The sequence below is a fragment of the Globicephala melas genome, chromosome 13, assembly GCF_963455315.2.
Source record: "Globicephala melas chromosome 13, mGloMel1.2, whole genome shotgun sequence".
Lineage (NCBI taxonomy): Eukaryota > Metazoa > Chordata > Mammalia > Artiodactyla > Delphinidae > Globicephala > Globicephala melas.
The window spans coordinates 84,631,369-84,649,076 of NC_083326.1; the positions used below are offsets into that span (position 1 = coordinate 84,631,369).

Consider the following 17,708-nt stretch of genomic DNA (forward strand, 5'->3'; position numbering starts at 1 on the left):
CACAGGCTTCAGGCACAGCGGGATCCAGGAGCTGGGATGATGTGATCAGCATTCAGCATCATGCTCTCATGGCATCTTGTAAGGGCAGTAGGGTGTAGTGGTTAAGAGCATGGGCTCTGGAATTAGGTTGCCAGATAGAATACAGGAAACTCAGTTAAATTTGAATTTTAGATACACAGTGAATAGCTTTTTAGTGTAAGTATGTCCCCAACATTACATAGGACATATTTATACCAAAAAAATATTCATTGTTTATCTGAAATTCAAACTTAACTGAGCATTCTGTTTCACTAAGTCTGTCGCCTTTACCCTGGAACCAGCTGCCTAGATCTGAATTATGGCTCTTCCGCTGTCTGTGTGGCCATAGAGAATTTACTTACCCTCTCTGAGCGTCATTTCCCCATCTATAAAAGTGAGGATTAAAAAGACTATGCACTCACAGAGTTGTGGTGAGAGTGAAGTAAGCACATTGCCTATAGATAGTGCCAGGCATATAGTAGGCACTCAATAAACATCATCTACTGCTGTAAAATCTTGTCCCTACTTTCTTCTGCATAGGTGTTAATCTCTGACTTATTGCCTAAGTTCCAACAAAAGGCCTGGTCTGGCCAAGGTCATGAGCACAGTCACTGTGACCAGGGGAATGGAAGGTTCTGATTGGCCACACCTGCTGGAGTGTGGTCCCCATGTAGGAAGGAAGGCCTGAGTCGCCCTGAGCAGGGGTCCTCAACCTGCCGCGATGCTTAAGGACCACTGGTGGGAACAGGAAGCAGCAAAGGTGTTTGCCGGAGGGTGCGGCTCGTGCTCATTTCCCACCCAGGCTGCGCTGGAAGGAGCTGATGAATGTCACACCGCATCAAGCAGACGGTGGGCCTGCAGTGCTGATAATGACGGCCTGGGTCCCCTGTGTGCGCTGACATCTGAACCAGGTGCCAGGTGCCAAAGGCAACGAGCTTGTTTCTCGTCAGTCTGGGCTGTCCTGGTGGCCAAGGGCTGTGGCGCCTGCTGGACTGTCTGTTTAGCTGTCCTTCTATAACGGATGTGGGGCTCAGGACCACAGCTTCAGTGCCTGGAGCCATTTGTCTGGGCCTTAGGCTGGCTGGTGCTAATAATAGGCAACATCGCCCATGTGCTGGGCACTGTTGCAAGGGCGTGATCCTGACTGTGAGCCTGGGAGGTCAATGTCATCATTATCCCCATTTTGCAGATGGGGAATAAGGCACCAAGTTCAAGGAACTCGCCCGAGGCCACTCAGGGCTGGATGCCAGGCGCTGGTCCTGACCTTCCTCTTGAGCCTTTTGGAAAGGGCTTGCAGAGTGGAGAGAATCCCCTTCTTGATAATCAAAACCTCATTCTGTGGTCCTTTTTCTGGGTAGTTCTTTTTTGGGGGGTGGGGTGGGTAGTTCTTGCGTGTCTAGATTGATTAAAAAAAAAATCACACCTCAGTGAGGAGGATCAGTTGCCACATACGGTTTCCAAGTCACTTTGACGCCGTCACAAACCCTCTCATATGTTTGAGCCTCTAATTAGATTTGGAGGAGAATCAATTCATGTGTCATGAAATGTTAAAAGACGACGTTCCATGAATGGTCCTTCCCGTTATTCCAGCTTGATTGAAGTTGTGGCTTGTTCACAGCATGCTATTTATACTCTTAAGACAATGGAGCTTTTAAAAGGATTCTGATTCTTGGGTCTTCACATGTGATTTCTGGGGAAGCGGAAATTTTCAAATTTTCATAATGATTCTGTTTTTGTGGCTTTTTTCCTTTTCTTTTCTTTTCTGTCTTTCTTTTTAAATAACCTCACTCGGCAGTGTCTCTCTCCCCCAGATGGGGACCTCAGGCTCTTGCCAAAGTATGTATCACATAATTGCTTTCATGTTCAGACCCCGCAAGAGCATGTTGTAAATGGCTGCGACACAGATGTGACAATTCCATTAGGCCTGGGTTCTTGCATGGTTGACCTTGCAAATTGAATTTGGGGAGGTGAGCCCTTCTGCCTGGCTGCTAGATTTCACGTTCACAGTTTGGGGAGAGGCCTGGGGAGCTGCAGGCGGAGATTTCTGTGCAGGGCATGGACAGCCGGGCATCCACTCGGGTGAGTCCTGCATCCGTCCCGCAACCCCTTGCATCCCCGAGTCTTCCTCAGCTCTCCAGAGGAAGGCGGCAGCCCATGATTGACGGGCTTCTGCCCACTGTGGCATTATTAGCCACTCTGTCAAGGTGACAATGTCATTTTTAATATTCCATCTTCAGACCTGAGGTTTATTTTTAGGTTGGGAATCAGCCAGCCTTCCCAGAGAGTCGGCCGCAAAGACTTAAGGGCGTGGTTCTCGGACCCGGTTGCTGGGGAGCTTTTCACCAATACGCATGCCCACGAGGTTGGCCTCTGGGGTGCAGGAAATGTTCTATATCTTGATCCCTGTGGTAGTTACTTGAGCTTATCTATGTGTGTGCAAAAATTGAGCTTTGGTGAGGATGTGGAAAAATCAACCCTTTGCATTGCTGGTGGGATATAAAATGCCGCAGCTGCTTGGAAAACGGTTTGGCAGCTCCTCAAAAAGTTAAACACAGAGTTACCATGTGACCCAGCAATTCCGCTCCTAGGTATGTACCCAAAAGAACTGAATGCCGAGACTCAAAACAGATATTTGTACACCCATGTTCATAGCAGCATTACTCCCAGTAGCCAAAAGGTAGAAACAACCCAAATGTCCATCAACAGATGAATGGATAAACAAAACGTGGTCTCTCCATACAGTGGAATATTATTTAGCTATAAAAGGGAATAAAATTCTGATACGTGCTATAACATGGGTAAACGTTGAAAACATGATGCAGAGTGATCCCTTGGCCGAGGTGGGGTCTGACAGGGTTCTCCACTATAGAGCTCCCCGCGAGGCCCCATATAACACAGATGACAGGACAAAAAGTGAAATCGTGCCATTGGCAGCAACATGGATGGACCTAGAGATGATCATACTAAGTGAGTCAGACAGAGAAAGACAAATACCATTTGATATCACTTCTTTGTGGAATCTAAAAATTGATACAAATGAACTAATTTACAAAACAGAAACAGACTCAGACTTAGAAAACAAACATCTGGTTACCAAAGGGGAAATGGCGGGGGAAGAGGGATAAATTTGGAGGTTGGGATGAACATGTACACACTAATATATATAAATTAGATAATCAACAAGGACCTACTGTAGACCCCAGGGAACTCTACTCAACACTATCATAACCTATATGGGGAAATAACCCAAAAAAGAATAGATATATGTCTGTGTATAACTGAATCACATTGCTGTACACCTAAAACAAACAGAACATAGTAGATCAACTATACTCCAGAATAAAATAAAAATTGAAAAAAGAAATAAAAAACCGCAGACAGCAATAGATGACGTTGTCTTCCCTCATTGACCTTCCTGCCAATGGGAGGGAAGGAACTCATATTTCTTGTACACCTACGATGTGCCATGCCTTGGGTTACACACTCACATCCACTGTCTCATTCAAATTAGCCTATGGATGCCGGATAATGATTTGGGGGGGACTTTATTCGTTAGAAACCAGAGAAAGCATCCTTAGCTTTCTCTGATTTCTGAATCTGCCTCACCTCACTTGAGTACCGTTTTTGAAAAAGCATCTGAAATATTTTCCATATTAATTGTTTTAAGGACCTAATTACAAACTTCATTATAATTGTTCCTTAGTTATAATTTGTTCAATTACTTTAACAAGTTGCCAAATAGAACACAAAGCCTGCAATAGCATTAGATAATTGTAATGAGACACTCAGATGGGTTACAGAGCCTCGTCTTTGCTTGCATGTTTTTTTCCTCAGAGGAAGACAGACAGAAGGTGGTGGCTGGCGCTCGCTCTGCCCGCCGGCTCCCTCTAATCTGGGGGGGTGGGGGTGGGGAGCAGCCTTTGCTTTTGTACAAAGGTCAAGTTCGGGAAAACGGAGATGTGTAAGGGCAGCGTTGGAAACGTTTTAGATGGTGACGGTTATATGTAACACTTGTTACGCAGCAGTCACTGTCCTAGGCACACTTACACGGAGTAATGCATTTAATCTTCCTGCCAGGCCCCTGGGGTGGGTGCTATCATTTCCCCCATTTTACAGATGAAGAAGTCTAGGCACAAAGTCTGAGTGACTTGCCCGAGGTCACACAGCCCGAAAGTTCTGGAGCTGGGCTCAAACCCAGGTGGGCTGGCCCCAGGGTCTGTACTCTGGGCCACCACTTTGAATTTATTATTGAATCTCAGAGAAAAATGTGATTACCTACTTTATCCCATAAAAGACTATCAATGAGATCGTTTCATTTTAGTCACTTAATTGTTAATATCTGAATGTCTTTCAGAGGCAGAAATGTGAATGTAACTTCCTAACATTTGTTGTAGAGCTAGATCACAACACTGTGTCACATGGCTGTGCTTGACCCAGTCGCTAGGGCTGAGGGGATAGAACGTGTTGACACAACAGGCTCTGGTCTCCTGCTCAGACAGTTTGATCTGTGAAGATGTTTTGACGGGATTCCACTAACTAAAATATTCACTTGTTGAACTTAAAGAAGCTGACTTGACTAAGAATGTTAGTCAGATGCTTGGAGGGCAAGTGACAGAAACTTGACACATCTGGCTTAAGGAAAAGGCAAGACTTTATTGGTTAATACGACTGAAGCCCGAGAACGGATTTCAAGCATGGCTGGATCCAGGAGCTCCAACAATGTTCCAGTGCTCTCCGTCCATCTCACCAAGGGTCTGCTGTCCTCAGCATTGGAGTCACTGTCGGGCAAGAAGGCCACCCGCAGTTCCATGTGTCCCCACCAGGAGGCGTGCGGCTGGATCTCCTTTGGAGGAGGAGTCTGTCATCAGCACCAGGAGTGCAGTTTGCTGACAGCCTCCTGCTGTAGCTCCCTCAGGGTCTGCCTGAGCTTTTGAGGCCCGGCCTTGCTGATCCCAGGTGACCCCAGCCAATGGTGGTGGGATGAGGGCTTGGTCGTTTCTGCTCAGTGCTTATGCTGTTGCATTGTGTGGTCAGATCTGCATGATGGTCTGAAAGCTTCTGCCCACTCCTGCTTCCCTCCCCCCCACTTCTATTCAATATCTTTCACAGGTGTCACCTCCAATAAGTCTCTTTCTCTCCTAACCTCATCTCAGTGTCTGCGTCCCAGACCACCCAACTAACACACCAGGGTCATTTTCTAAGAGGTTGGACTTCCCAGGGGCAAGGAACACAACTTTACCAAGAGTTACAGCAAAATTCTCAGGCCTTGCTTCTGTTGGTTGAAGTTGGGTTACGTGCTTATCCTGGAACCCTCCCTGTGAATCTGATTGGCCAGACTTGGGTCATGTGGCCACTTGTGGGCGGGGTCGTCCATGTCTAAACAACTTGACCCAAAGAAGAGAGCTGTAGTCCCCCAAAGGAAAATCCGGGTCCCCTTGCCAGAATAGAAGGGGAATCATTGCTGGTCAGGCACCAACATCAGGTCTGCCTTGGAAGGCTGTGAAATCAGGAGGCCTGGCCTTCAGCCAGCCTGTCACATCACCTCTTCTGGGACTCAGCAGCCGCATCTATGACATGGGCAGATGGCAAGCGGATCCCACCCTGTTCCTGTTTCTCACTCTCTGTCTCTCTCTCCGTCTCTCACTTTATTTCTCTTTCTCGCTCTGTCTGTCCCTCCCTCTCAGCTGATCTCCGCTCACGGCTCTCCTAACAAATCCATCTGAGCCCCATGCTGTTTGCAGAAGCCCCTTCCAGATGGTGGGATGGATTTGAGTCGATAGCTTGGTGTGCTAATGACACAGAGCTAATTCTTAATAATGATGAACTGCGATAAAAACCTCATCTGGATCAGCTCGAGGTACCTCATCTGGATCAGCTCCAAACCACACACTCCACTGCGGTCCTGGCCGCTGTCACCAGGACAGCTGTGATCATTCTGGAGCAGAGCTTACCTTGCAGTCTCGGTCCCTTCCTGGTACGGCCTCAGAGTTTGGAAAGCCAGGGTCATCTGAATCCAGGACTGGTGAGTTGCAAAGACCAGAATCTCTCTTAAAGATGCTCAGGTCCCGAGGGAGCTTACTGTAAGCGCAGCGGCCCCAGAGCACAGGTGTGCATCAGATAGAGTCGTACCTGTCAGGGTACCCGGATGTGAGTGAGCCGGGTACAGAGTCCAGCTGCTTCAAGCTGAAGAGGAATTTATTGTAACGATGCCAGGGGAGCTCACAGGGTTGTTGAGAAACTGCAAAAATATACTCCCCGGATAAATAGAACGAGGATGTCCAGACAGAGAAGCACGCCACAGAGTCTGATGAGGCCACTGCTGCTGGACCTGGATGCCCCCGGACACTGGACATGGCTGCGGCCACCAGAATAGCTTCTCCATGTCTGCTTCTTCAGGCCAGGAGTTCTCAATTCAAAGTCGAGTCAGCCAGGCTCTGTCACACACTCGCGCCCTTGCTGAAAGGCAGGTCAGGCGTTAAGCACACAGACTCTGGAGACAGACTGGGTGGGTTCACATCTAGGCTCTGCCACTTATCTGTGCGACCCTGGGTGCCGTGTATGCCTCAGTTTGCTCATCTGCAAAATGGGGATGATAACTGTGCCTACCCCCCTAGGGGTGTGCGAATTAAATGACAGAATATACGTGAAGGAGGTCGAAGAAGTAACTGAGCAAGCATTCTGAGTTTGAGGCATTACTGTTATGCTTTTAAATGTATCAGTTGTCATTGATGATGAAAGGCAGCTGCTGTTCTCATGAAGACTCGGACGGTGGGGAATTTCCCACATGTAGAAAGGATGCTCCATGTGACAGATGTTTCCCATAATAATTCCCTTTCCTTTCTCTACTGCTCAAATGTATTTCTATTTTGAGCCCCGATTCCCCTGTGCTTTCCTGATTTCTCAGTCAGTCCGGGGACATGCCTACCTGTTCCCCAGGATCGCTCCTTAACAAGGAAATGTGAATGCCGTGAAGCAGATCGCGCATCCTCCAGTTTACCACAGTCCATACCACTCCCTACTGCTCTGCAACTGCGCTGTTTCACTCATTTATGTTACTTAGCTCGATTCCTGTGGGCATTTGAATTTAGCCTCCTAGAACTAAAGAGCTGGGGGTTTTGGAAGACAAAAGGATAAAACCTAAAGGCTTTTGTATCTACTTTCATGGACGCCACATCCCCTCCTTGAGATAATAAGCCAGTGTCTGTCACCTGCTAGATAGGAGGACAAGGATAAAACGAGTACACAATATTATCCAGCCCTATATGGGTATATATATTACACATTGCCAAACTCTCTGTACTGCCCTCAACCCCAAGGAGACGAACAACATAATCTCAAAATCCCATCTTTCAGGGTCTGTGTCCTGGAATCATTCCCACAGCGAGTTCTGTATCAGTCAAGGTCCAACTAGGAGACAGAAATGACATCAGTAATTTGAACAGGAAATGCTGGCTACAAAGAATCATTAGCTCTGAAGAGGTGGTTAACTAACTAAAGGGGTAAAAGAACGGACTTCCCTGGCGGTCCAGTGGTTAGGACTCCGCGCTTCCACTGCAGCGGGCTCGGGTTCAATCCCTGGTGGGGGAACTAAGATTCTGCATGCCACGCGGTGCTGCCAAATTGAAAAAGAAAGGGGGGGGGTAAAAGAAGACCCTGAGGGGTCCAGAAGCAGCAGGTGCAAAAGAACAGCTGAAGGAAAGAGGACAATGAACGGACCACAGCCCCTCCCTCCTTCCCGAGGCTGAGATTCTTTGAAGAGGGCACAGCGACCACAGGAACACGCAGTCTGGGACTTCCCTGGCGGTCCAGTAGTTAAGACTCTGCGCTTCCACTGGAGGGGGCGTGGGTTCAATCCCTGCTCTGGGAACGGAGATCCTGCATGCTGTGTGGTGCGGCGAAAAAAAACAACAACAAGCAAACAAAACCCCCGCAGGCTGCTGGAGTGAGGAAGCGTGTCAGAAGGTGAAGGCTGCAGCTGGTCCGTATATACAGTCCTCCACTGCTGGAGGGTGTGAGCTGCTCTCTGGGAGTGGCCCACAGGCTGGGGAGAGTGTGGTCTGAGGGTGTACTTCGGGCTGCCAGGTGAGGAGAGGAGGACCTGCAGCGCTGCTGAAACTCCTGTGTGAGAGCAGCTGGGCTTCTGCTCTGAATAAAAGAGCAGGGACTGCCCACCTAATGCCTCTATGGACAGAGCCCCACATTCTACCAGCTGGCAGAGGAGAAATGCTCACGGGGCCAGCTCCAGTGTCCTGAAGCAGGGCAAAGAAGGGTGGATTTGGGACTAAGAGATAATCATGTGACAACTGGCTCAGGGAGAAAGACCTGGGAGTCTGGGAGAGAAGGTTTCAGGAAGGTCTGGAGGAAGGAGAGGAGGCATGAAGTAGGAGGGATGTGGACCAGGGAAAGGAGAATTTTAAGAAATATTTTTCTGTGGAGTGTCCTTTATGGTAAAGTAACTGTAAATGTAAATAAGGACCCTGGGACTTCCTTGGCAGTCCAGTGGTTAAATCCCTGGTGGGGGAACTAAGATCCCGCATGCCGTGTGGTGCAGCCGAAAGAAAAAAGAGACCAGGAGGTTGTTACTAAAAAAAAAAAAAAAAAAGGACCTTGAGTTATTTTGGAATTTCTTTATGATTGATGGGCAGTGTTAATCTGACCACAGTGTAGTCATCCCACAATGTAGTGTCCAGGGGAGCTCGCTTCCTAGAGCGCCTGCAGATACGAAAATCCTTGGACGCTCAAGTCCTGTGTATAAAATGACCTAGTACAGTGAATAGCCTGCCCTCGCGTTCACTGGTTTGGCATCCACGGATTCATGGTTGGTTGAATCTGGGGAGGCGAAATCTGTGGATCTGGAGGGCCAACTACTGGACCACTTGGGTCCTGGGTTTCTAAATGGCTTATGACAGTTTTCTGTTGGTCTAAAGCCATAAAACATAGGTTTATGATGAAGGTTTTCTTCTAAGGGATCCTATTTGATATGATGGGTTCTTGTCTTTCCATGTGTTGGAGTAGGAATTTGGAAGCCCAGGTTGTAGTTCTGAGTCTCAGGTTTCACCACATAGCTGTGTGACGCTTGGCAAGTCGCTTCACCTCTCTGAATCTCAGAGTTTTTAATCTACCAGATGGGGAGACTAGAGTCTGTTCACTCAAACTCTGAGGGGTGTTGTGATGGTAAGATGAGATCATGGGTATGAAACTGCTTTGACAAAAGACAAAATTTTATTCACTTACGGGGAGTTGTCTGTAACCACACAGCTTGTATATTGGTAGGAAATGATTTTTTTTTTTTTTGCGGTATGCGGGCCTCTCACTGTTGTGGCCTCTCCCGTTGCAGAGCACAGGCTCGGGACGCACAGGCTCAGTGGCCATGGCTCATGGGCCCAGCTGCTCCATGGCACGTGGGATCTTCCCGACCCGGGGCCCGAACCTGCGTCCCCTGCATCGGCAGACGGACTCTCAACCAGTGCACCACCAGGGAAGCCCTAGGAAATGATTTTTGCTTGGAGGTAACAGGAAACCTCACTATTGTGTCTTAATAAGGATTTACTTTTCTCATATATCAAGAATTGTAGAGGTGGTTATATTTGGATGATGATAAAGCTGCTCAGTAATTTAAGGGCTCATCTCTGATTCTCTTGGCCTTCTCCTCATGGTCACAAGATGGCTGCTGCAACTCCAGCCATCATGGTGACATTTAAAGCAGGAAGAAGGGCTAGGGCCTGGTCAGGTACCTCTGTTCCTATTTCTGGGAGGCGAAGGCATTCCCAGACTATCTCTAGATCTCTTCCATTCCATCTTACTGGATAGAAGTAGATCTTCAAGAGAGTCTGGGAAAATGACTATTCAGCTTTCTCATCTCTAAGAGAGTGAGGAGGAAAGAGAGAAAGAAGTTGGGAATGGACGCTGGGTTAGATAGCTAACAGTGCTTGGAAAAGCTGGCAAGTTCTAGATGGCAAAAACTAAAATCGTTCTGTGATGGAGGGGAAACAACCACAGAAGGATTTTGATTTCCACCCTTGTGATTCCCGCTCCTGTTTATTTGAGCCCTTTCATGGGGCCTGGCTTCATTTGAATAGCTAACATTTTACTTTGGAGGTGGAATTATATTAAAAAATCAGAAGCTTGTCATTATGCAAATGACTGTCTTGCTGTAGCTTAGGATTTTCATTTTTCCATGAATTATTCCTTATTCAGTGCTTTTCCCCCCACCCCTTGGAAGAAATAAAAACAACCACTGACTAATCAGAGGAATTTTCCAATCATTCAGTCAATGGATATTTACTGAGTGTCTTCTGTGCCCCAAGAGCTGTTCTAAACTCTTTGAAATAGAGGAAGACATGCTTTCTGCAGTGCAGGAGCTTATATTCCAGTGGAAAAGATAAGCAACAAGCGAATTAATAAATCCAATAACATATGAGAATGATACATGCTATGAAGAGGTAAAGCTAGGCGAGTAAATAGATTTGCGGGTGGGCAGGGCTTCTTCAGATGGGCTGGCTGGCAAAGGTCTCCGAGGAGGTGATATTTCAGGAGACACTGGAAAGATGAGAAGAGGCCAGGCATGTGATGATCTGGGGCAGAGAAATCAGCAAGTGCAAAGGCCCTGAGGTGAGCGAGCTTTTGGTGTGTTTAGGAAGGGAAGGAGAGCCAGCTGGCCAGCACACAGAGAGGGGAAGAGCACAGTAGGAGACGGGGCTGCAGAGGCTTGGGAGGCTTCAAAGCCAGCAGTGGAGAATCTCACTTCCAGTCACTTTTTTTTAAAAATTACGATTTCTTATTATTTTTGGCTGCATTGGGTCTTCGTTGCGGTGCGCGGGCTTCTCATTGCGGTGGCTTCTCTTGTTGTGGAGCATGGGTTCCAGGTGCGCGGGCTTCAGTAGTTGTGGCTCGCAGGGTCTAGAGCACAGGCTCAGTAGTTGTGGTGCAGGGGCTTAGCTGCTCCGGGGCGTGTGGGATCTTCCCGGACCAGGGCTTGAACCCCTGTCCCCTGCATTGGCAGGTGGATTCTTAACCACTGTGCCACCAGGGAAGTCCCACTTCCAGTTGCTTTTAAGGGGTCACCTGAGATAACCTCCCTTTCTTTCTTTTTTTTAAAAAATTATTTATTTTTGGCTGCGTTGGGTCTTCGTTGCTGTGCGCGGGCATTCTCTAGTTGTGGCGAGCGGGGGCTGCTCTTCGCTGCGGTGCGCGGGCTTCTCATTGCAGTGGCTTCCCTTGTTGCAGAGCACGGGCTCTAGGTGCTCAGGCTTCAGTAGTTGTGGCTCACGGGCCTAGTTGCTCCACGGCATGTGGGATCTTCCCAGACCAGGGCTCAAACCCGTGTGCCCTGCATTGGCAGGCGCATTCTTAACCACTGCGCCACCAGGGAAGTCCCGGATAACCTCCCTTTCTTAAAGTCAACTGGACCATATAACATAACCTAATCACAGGAATAATCCAGGACTCAAATCCATCATATTCACAGTGCTGGGGATTTTACAGGGCCCAAATCTTAGAATTCTGCCTACCAAAGAACGCATGAAGGAATCCACCCCCCACCCCCCATCCCTCCCTCTTACGCCCGCATCGGAAGCCATTTCCGGCCCAACCACGTGTCCTCGTTGGCAGCGGCACCTTTTGTTTTCTGGTTGCTGGGAGTCACCTTCTTTGGTCCATGGTGTCTGCAAAGGCCCCAATCTGGGCTATGGGTCTCCATTTGTGCCTTTTTAATAGCAGCACCATCCAACCCCAGGGCCTTTGCACTCCCTGTTCCCACTTCCTGAAAGGCTCACCCCACAGCACCCATGTCTCACTCTTTTAAATATTTGCTCAGATGTTGTCTTTGTAGTGAAGCTTTTTCTGACTCCCTTCCCGTCCACTCTAAAAATACTTCTTTACCTGTTTTATTTCTCTTCTTTGCACTTATTTTCATCTGACCTGCTATATATTTTGCCAGTTTATTTGGTTTATAGTCTCTCTCCCCACGCTAGAAGGTCAGCTTCCCCTGAGCAGGGAAATTGGTCTGATTCTCTGTCCAGTCCCCAATGCCCACAACAGTGCCTGGCACAGAGTAGGGGCTCAATAAATATTTGTCCAAAGAATGAGTGAGTGAGGGTTAAGGAGGACAGTTTTGACTTTCTTCATTTGTTTTTCCTTTTCCTTTTCCTTTTTTTGGCAAAACCTGAACAGGCACAAGTCCTCCTTCCCCAGGCAGCCTGTTATATAATCAGGACCTTCGTTCTGCAAGAAGCTGTCAGCACTGCTTCAAGCGGTTATACTTAGCGTTTCCAGCCTCCCATTTCAGCTGCATGAGCTCTCCCGAGGAGCCTCAGAAATTAGGCCTCGCTTCAGCAGGGAGAGAGGGCTCCTGGCACCAGGCAAGGTGGCCCTGGGGGCTGACGGGGGGCTTGTGGGTGGTGGTGGCCCAGCAGCCCTGACCTCAAGATCAGCCCATGGCCAGTGTCATGCTCAGAGCCTCCACCTCTAGGGATGGAAGGCGAGTTCTGTTCTGTAAATCACAAAGATAGGAGAAGCCGAGGGCCAGCATGGAAAGAGAGTGATGGGGGTCCAATCTAAGCTCTGCCACTTGTTAGCTGTGTGTCCTTGAGTGCCCTCAGATATCCCAACGTCTCTGTGGATTCAGGCAACACAGCATCTCCCACTCGGAGACTCACTTGTGTTTCTGAAACGTGCAGCAGACATTAGCAAAAGCCAGGACACAAAACAGTGCCCACTCTCCTGGCGGGAGCGCTCACACCCTGCCTGGGGACCTACCCAACGACAGCGGAAGGCATAAGCCTCTTCGAGAGCCTTCTCAGCCAGTGGCCCACTCCTCAAATCCCAAGGAGTCATGTGTATGAAGGTTCCTTCCACGGCCAGTTTATCGGAGATCTACAGACTCAACCTCATTTGTTTCATATATTCATTTTTAATATACACGCTCTGTTGTATGCAATTAATAAAAGATTTCCACTTCAGATTAGTTCATTATACATTATGAATTTGTGACTATCAAGGAGATGATTGCCGTGAAATTTAGATGGTGTGGTTCCAAGGATGCCATACCCAGGGGGACTTCCGCAGCTGCATTTAATAAACTCGGTGGCCTCCCCTGCCCCAGAACAGGTGCTGGGTCTGCCTGAGGCCACCGCGGAGCTCAGTACTTTGGCATCTCTAACGCACATGAATTTTCATGCCAGGTCCCTGCTTTCCCAGCCGATCAGTTTTTGTATGTGAGGTTCCATCCTCAGTCCTAATAGCGCCGGTTGTTATTTCCTGTTCAAGTTCAACGTGGTGGAAAAGTTTAAGCAGTTCTCAGTAGTTAACTGTGTGACCAAGCTAGCGAGGCAGTTCTTCTGAGGGGTGGATGTGACCCAGAGATAGTGCTTTATCCCTCTGGCAGGCAACTCTGCGTCTTGACATCAGGGGTAGCTTTCTGACGAGACAGAGGAAGCGCACTGCGGTGCCTAAGACAGGACTCTGGGGACAGCTGGGTCTCGGTTCAAACCCCAGCTCTGCTTTCTGAACGACTTGGAGCAAACTGATTAAACCCCTGAGCCTCAGTTTCTTGATCTGTAAAATGGGGATAAACCCCCCCTCTGACTTTACTGGGATGGTTAAACGGTTTGTTACATTGGAAGGTCTTAAACAGTAAGACAAAGATGATCATATTCAACTGATCAGATATTAAAGGGCACGCATACCTGGGCACTTGAGCTCATAACGGCGGGTTTCCTCCTCCGGGGTAGGGTAATGACTGGACCCGAACATGCTGAAAATTTCATTAATGATGCTCTGGTTTGCGTTTTTCTCTGCTTGTATGTTTAACCAAGACCTCCTGCCTTACTAACAGGTGTTGCTGTGAAAACTTGGGGTACTCCAGCTCTAGGGTTCAAAGTGCAGGACTTGCTCAACGCAAATATGCTTAAGGAAATGCAACCACATTTAAAATTCTGTTTTTACGCATTTAAGAGCATAAGCATGCCTTCACCTCCGTCTTCCGCCTGCTGAATGAACGGGCATTTGGGGATTGTAAGCGTGAGGCGGAAGCTCCCTCATCGACAGAGCAGTGTCCTTTCCAGGTCTGTTTTTCACACGGAATCCACCTGCAGTGGACATCTGTCCTTTGATTCTCTATGTATCCATCTCCTGAAAAAGCACCTTGGCTCTTCTAGGGACACTCACCTCTCCCCACCATGGGGGTGCGGTTTGGGCAAGCTGAGGCCCCTCCCAGCTCCACAGTTGGACACGTGACTCAGGCCTGGCCAATTAGCATATCCCCTCCCCTTGGGCACAATTAACCAATTAGCATATCCCATCCCCTTGGGCACAGTGACCGGTCCAGAAATAGGCATGTGACCTCGCTGTGGTCAATGATACTCCTTTCCTGCCATTATGCTGACCTAGAATCCTGGAACCAGCCAAGCCTGAAGCCATGGACGCTTTGTGTGAGCCAATAAATCGCTTTTAACTTAAGCTTGTGTCATTGTAAAATGTAACACTGCTCTGAGCCCTACGGTCTCAGACAAGAAATCTCTTGGCCCTTTGCAGGCTAAATGCAGTGATTTGACAAGACAATCAATTCCAACTTGGTTTCTCTAAGGGTAGGACCACGTCCACCAAGCACTGGTCTCGTTTTTCCATTGATGTTTCCACAGTTCCACCCCAGCCTGTGTGTCCTGTGTTGAAGGACACACAGCCTGTCCTGTGTTGAATCATTTACTGTACCTTTGCGGAGCTGCTCTGCTTTGAAAACCCGAGAAGCTAATTAACATTAATCCTGGTGTGGTTCTAAATGCTCTCTACTTTTCCCACAGGAAGCTCCCCTAAACAAAGACTAAATATAATTTGTGAGAGAAACAAAAAGTATTTAAAAGTGTACACAGGCATACGTGGTCAGGAGAAAGAGCTACACAGACAGGACAAGCCCAGTATTTTCCTGACATTGGTACCATATCTTCCCTCCCACACAGATTCGACCAAAGAGGAGTGGCTTAAGATATGATAATGAGTGAGGATAACATTGCAACTAGTGATGATTTCATTAAATTTCTAAATTTCATGGCCACCATCTCCTGGGTATTTACAAATTCATAATGTATAAAGAACTAATCTGAAGGGGGAATCTTTCATTAATTGCATACACCAGAGAATGTATATTAAAAATGAATTAAATAAAACAGACAAGGTTGAATTTGTAGACCTCAAATCCAGATGTGAGCAAATGGGCACTGCGGTGAACTCATAGGCATTTCAATGGGTGCAACTTCCCCGAGAGGCACTTGATGTGAAAATCCCTCAACCGCACAGATTTTCATTGACAATTTTTTTAGGTTTACACCCGGAAGAGGTAATTTTGAGCCTGTATAAAGGTGTAGGAATGGGACTGTTGCTTTTCAACAGTGAAAAATTGTAAATGACCTCAAATGTTAGCCACGTGGAAATTGGTTAAACAAATGATGGCATTTCCAATGATAGGATTGCACACGTTAAAACTGTCATGTAGAAAAATGTTTAAATGGCGTGGAAAGATGTTCATAATGTATAATTAAGTGCAAAGAGCAAGTTAAAACAATACTTGCCATGTGAGCCCGTTTTAAATAAATTAGTGGGAAAAACATTAAGATATTAGGAGTGGTTATCGCTGGGGGTGGGTTATGACTTTTCAATCCTCGTATCTTTTGAGTTTCTGCCAGGAACACATAATTTGAAAAATAATTTAACCCTCACAAAGTCAGCATAAGGGAAATACAATTTTCTGTATTTTTTCTACCCTTTGACTTAAGTTATTTTGTTGAGTGGTAAGTGTATATCAGTCTATTTGGGTTTTTCCTGACTTTACCAATTAGGCTGCTTTCGGCTGCAAGTAATGGATGTCCAAATGGCAGTTCTTAAACGACCCAGTTTATCACATCATCTCAACGCACTGGAAGCCTGCAGGTAGCTCTTCTGGGGCTGACACTGTGGCTCAAGGGTCGTCAGGAGCTCTCTGTCTTTCTGCTCTGCCATCTGTAGTTGGTGGTGGGTCCTGCAGTTCCTCAAGGTCCAAAGAGGCTGCCAGAGCCCTCCTATCACACCTTCACTCTACAAGACACCAAGAAGAAGGAAGGAAGTGTAGAGGAAAAAGGGCCCTTTGCCTCTTTCATCCGATCAGGGAGAGCAATCTTGCCACAGCTCTGCTTTACATCTCATTGGTCCACACTGGGTCATATGCCTCAGTCAGAAGAGTCCGTGGTGTGAGGCTTTGTGGTTGGTTGAGACCTATGAGAATCATACCCCTGCTCCCAGGGCTGGACACACTGCCACTCAAACCAACTGGGAGTCTGTTGAGAAGGAAGATAGGGCTATGCTGAGTTTCTGGGGGTCCTGGATTGTGCTGAGGCAACAGTGGGTGGAGGAGGTGAAACCCGCCCTTCTCGGGGGCTAATGGATCCTGGAGTCAGACTGCCTGGGGTCAAATCTGATTCGGCCACTCCCTGCTGGCAGTGTGACCGTAGGCAAATTGTTTAATCCCTCTGTGCCTCAGTTTCTTCGATCAGAAAACAAATGGATGGTTGTGAGTTAAAACATGTCAGCCCCCAAAATGGACAACAGGTGTTGCAACAAGAACTTAGACACAAGTGTTTACAGCAGCACTATTCATAACAGCCAAAAGGTGGAAACAACCCAAATATCCAATAACAGCTGAAGGGGTAAACAAAGGTGTCATATCCACACGATGGAATATTATTCGGCTATAAAAAGGAATGAAGTACTGATCCATATTACAATGTGGATGGACCTTGAAAACAAGTGCAGAAAGCCAGACACGGAAGATCACATGTCGTGTGCTCCCTTTCATGTAAAATGTCCAGAATAGGTCAATCCCTAGAGACAGAGAGCAGGTGGTTGCCAGGGGCTGAGAGAGGGGAGAGTAGCTGGGTACAGGGTGTTTGCTTTGGGTGATGAAAAAGTTCTGGAACTGAATATAAGTGATGACTGCACAGCATCGTAAATGTACTAAATGCCACTTAATTGGACACTTTAAAATAGTTAAAATGGTAAATTTTATGTATATTTTACGACAATTAAAACAAACCATGCAAAGCACTCTGAGCAGTCCCTGCCCGGCAGGTGTTAAATACCATGTTCTTGCTCCTGATGAGTCTTTGTTCTGCCCTAGCATCTTTATTTTTCAAAAATCAAAAAAATATTTATTTATTTGGCTGCACAGGGTCTTAGTTGCAGCACACGGGATCCTTTGGTTGCAGCATGTGAACTCTTAGTTGCGGCATATGGGATCTCGTTCCCTGACTAGGGCTGGAACCCCGGCCCCCTACATTGGGAGCTCAGAGCCTTAGCCACTGGACCACCAGGGAAGTCCCTACCCTAGCATCTTTAATCTTGCTAAAAATTCCCACCCCTCTGGTACCTTTCTCACACCCACTCCCCCCACTGCTCCTGGGCATCCAGGGAACTTTCTATTGCTTCCAGGCCGTGCTGGAAGTTACAGGACGAGCTGTTTATGGTGCTTTCTGCATAAACACTCTAGGATGCTCCCCGGGGGTCTCCCCACCCTCTGGGGCACTACCTGAAAGTGAACTCCAGGCCCTTCTGTTCTCCATTTTCACATGCTCATCAGGGCTTCTGCAGCCTCCCTGGGTTCAGCCCTTAATCAACTGTCCTTCATTCATTTGCTCATTTGACCACTATTATTTTTATTTTTATTT

General features: G+C 47.5%; 1 protein-coding gene across 1 annotated transcript in view; it reads left to right on the forward strand.

Annotated features, from left to right (window-relative positions):
- The window catches only part of TMEM132B (transmembrane protein 132B), a 403,314-nt gene that overhangs the window by 1,497 nt on the left and 384,109 nt on the right, over nt 1-17,708 (forward strand). The window lies entirely within an intron of this gene.